The sequence below is a fragment of the Lepidochelys kempii genome, chromosome 28, assembly GCF_965140265.1.
Source record: "Lepidochelys kempii isolate rLepKem1 chromosome 28, rLepKem1.hap2, whole genome shotgun sequence".
NCBI classification, from domain to species: Eukaryota; Metazoa; Chordata; order Testudines; family Cheloniidae; genus Lepidochelys; species Lepidochelys kempii.
Genome location: NC_133283.1, coordinates 2440573 through 2444475, shown reverse-complemented (window position 1 = coordinate 2444475; position 3903 = coordinate 2440573).

Below are 3903 nucleotides of genomic sequence, written 5' to 3'. Positions count from 1 at the left end.
AGGAAAACTTTCCTGAGCAACAACAGACTCTTTCTGGGTCTCCCTTACATCCAGAATTACCTCTGGCCCATCCGGCGGATTCCTACACAATCCCCTTTCAGGCAAACTTACAGACTTCCTAGATAAAAGGTCAGAAGCATTCTCCTTCCCTTTGCCACACACAAGTTCAGAAATCTTTTCCTTCTTGCTACAGGTTTCCACACCCTCAGTTGGTAACACGATCAAATCACCTTTCTGCTCTCCTTGTGCCCTGGCTAGGATCTCACCCTGATTAGACAGAGTTGCTGCAACCTTTCCCAACAACACACTAGCAACAGGCAAAATACAAGCACCAGAATTGTCTCGTTTCTGGGATTTTACATAGACACTAACTGGATGCGACCTAGTTACAGGGCCATTCTCCCGAGCAGACACAAACTTAGGACTCTTCCCTTCCTGGGCTTTAGCTGAATCCAGAACCAGCTCTGAGACAACTGCACAACCCTCAACCATCACAGACTGAAAGGGCCCTTTAAGAGCCGGAGACACATTCTCCTTTCCCAGACACACAGCTTGGGATCCTTTCCCCTTGTCCCAGCACACAGGGCTGGTCACAGACAACTGCTTGGAGATCAGGGTAGCTCCCTCCATAGGCAAGTCAATACCCCTGGCAGTCACAGGCACGTTTCCTTCCCTGTCACAATCCTCCACCCAGCTAACAGGTAAGGTCCAGGGACACTCATCTTCCACTCTCCTCGCCTTCCCACCCTGCTGACTAGACACAGCCATCAGCTCACAAGGCTGCCTAGGCTCATCCAGACTTTCCTTACCAAGCACCTTGCCACTCCCAACAGATCCCCTGCCCTGCCTGTGTCTCCCCCCCTCAGCTGGGGTCTCAGCTCCCACTGTGCTCAGCGCTGCCCTTGCTGTCCCAGTAGGGGTAGGCAGCGAGCTCGCTGCTTTCCTTGCTGCTTCAGAGCCAGCGTGAGCCCCCTGAGCCCCCCTCTCCAGTTTGCAATGGGGCAATAGGGCAAGGAGCGTCTCTCTGTCCCACCCAGCCCCAGGGGTCTGGTTACAGGCAGGCAGGTATCCTGAGCCTAGAAGCTCCTCCCTGCTGCCAGCCAGGTCATCTGCATTTTCACTGACCATTTCCCTCTCCACCGATTGGTTCCCTGGATTCAAATTCAAACCCTCGGCAGTTACCGGAACAGGGCCTGGATCCTATCCCAAAGAGACACAGTCACCCCACAACAGGGTCTCACAGCCGATATCCTGGAGAACCCCAACGGCCAGCCAGCCCCACCCCTCCTGGGTCTGCACAGGGATCTGGGCCATAGGCAGGGCAAGGGGCTTCGTCCCTGGGACCCTCACCCAGCTCACACAGCCCCTCAGCATCTGAGGCTGCACCACCCGGGGCCTCACAACAGTTTTCTCTGTCCCAGGATCTCGCCACCCCAGGAATGTCTCCCCATTGACCATCACCTTCCGCTCCCACTGGAGGTTCGAGGGGCCTGGCCCCAGGGAACTCCACACAGACATACAGGTTGGGGTCAGGAGTGGGAGCTTTTCCACCTCCCCACCCATCTGGCTGACGGAGTCTATGGCCTTGGGACCCAGCAAGGGAGCTAGATACTGGGGCTTTTCCGCAGGGTCCCCCTGGTTCAAATCGCCAGCCTGCTCAAAGGCAGCGAGGTGGGCATCCACATCCCCCGCCCTCCTTAATCAGGGGCAGAAATTTAGTCTCGAGGTTCCCTGCAGAACTGGCCCCCCGGAGTCTATCCCCACTCACCCCTGGGAGGTCCTCTAGGCCTCTCCGCTCCCCCACCGCCAGTTCATGCTGCTGCTGCTTCTGCAGCTCTTTCTTGGGCTCTCGCTGTCTCCCACGGTCCTCTGGCTGTCTCGGACTCAGCTCCAATCCCGTCCGTCTCCAAACCCCCGATGGGGAACCCGATCGTGAAGACCCCCGTCTGGTCGGGGACAGGAGTTTTGGCGATGCCTGGCTCCCGCTCAAGCTGCTCCCAGATCCTGCTATAGCCCTAGTTGGGGTCAGGAATCTGTTCCTTAGAGCGGTCATCCTCCTCCAGCTGCACGATTAACTCTGCTTTGGTGAACTTTCCAGTGCTCAACCCTCTCTTTCTGCACCGGGTTGCAATGTCCTTCTGAAGGAGACGGTGATAGGCCGTCACTCCGCTCTTCCCAAGTGGTTGTGGACTCACAGGCCTGTGTGCTCTCAGCTCCCCACGGTTTCCAGGGAGAACCCCTCGTGTGCCAGCCCTTCTCGAGGTCACCACCTCTTTGCCAGGGTCGAGCTGCAGACTCCTCCGCCCCTTGGACTTCTCGCTGCAATCCCCAGGGGAACCCTGTTACTGCACAGTCCTTCTCGCTGGTCACACACTCCCAGGGGTTAACCGCCCCACGAAACCGTTCCTCTCTGAGCCTTCAGCAGGCCTGGTCCTCGTCAATCCCCCTTCATGTTACTGCTCCCCAGTCACTTACTGCAGGAAGCGCCATCCACGGAGTGCAGTACATCCCACCGCTGCCACCAGTTGTCACGGAGTCCGTGGGCGATGCTCTGGAGCTGCTCCCCATGAAGCCAGTCAGGACTCTGGGGCAGTCGCCTTTCTGTGAGCAGCCTGTCTTCAGGACACACAGCTCACACAGCTTCCACCTTCCTGGGTCTGACCTCGGAGCATTCAGCATCCTCTGCCCCTCCGTGCGCTTCCCACAGCGAGTCTGCTCAGGTGGGGCTCCTGGGGAAGCCAGAGGGTCCTGCACCCCAACTTCGCAATCAGACGTGACTCTCAGCCAGCCAGTAAAACAGAAGGTTTATTAGACGACAGGAACATGGTCTAAAACAGAGCTTGCAGGTGCAGAGAACGGGACCCCTCAGCTGGGTCCATTTTGGGGGGCAGTGAGCCAGACAACCACGTCTGCACTTCACTCCATGTCCCACCCAGCCCCAAACTGAAAAACCCCCTCCAGCCCCTCCTCCTCTGGGCTTTGTTCCTTTCCCGGCCAGGTAGTCACCTGATTCCTTTGTTCTCCAACCCTTCAGCTCTCACCTTGCAGGGGGGGAAGGGCCCAGGCCATCAGTTGCCAGGAAACAGGGTGTTGGCCATTCTCTGTGTCCAGACTCCTGCACACACCTGCCCTCTAGGGCTCTGCAATGATCATACACCCTTACTCCACCCCCTAGATACTTAAGAACTGCCTAGGGGAAACTGAGGCACCCCCACACTATTCAGAGGAAACATTAAGAACAGTCCCACTTCGTCACAAGGCCTAACAAAGAAAATAACAGAACGCCAATAGCCGTCACCTTCAGTCCCCAACTAAAACCCCTCCAACGCATTATTAAGGATCTACAACCTATCCTGAAGGATGACCCAACACTCTCACAAATCTTGGGAGACAGGCCAGTCCTTGCCTACAGACAGCCCCCCAACCTGAAGCAAATACTCACCAGCCACCACATACCACACAACGGAACCACTAACCCAGGAACTTATCCTTGCAACAAAGCCCGTTGCCAACTGTGCCCACATATCTATTCAGGGGACACCATCACAGGGCCTAAGAACATCAGCCACACTATCAGAGGCTCGTTCACCTGCACATCCACCAATGTGTTATATACCATCATGTGCCAGCAATGCCCGTCTGCCATGTACATTGGTCAAACTGGACAGTCTCTACGTAAAAGAGTAAATGGACACAAATCAGATGTCAAGAATTATAACATTCATAAACCAGTCGGAGAACACTTCAGTCTCTCTGGTCACGCGATTACAGACATGAAAGTCGCTATTTTACAACAAAAAACCTTCAAATCCAGACTCCAGCGAGAAACTGCTGAATTGGAATTCATTTGCAAATTGGATACAATTAACTTAGGCTTGACTAGAGACTGGGAGTGGCTTAGTC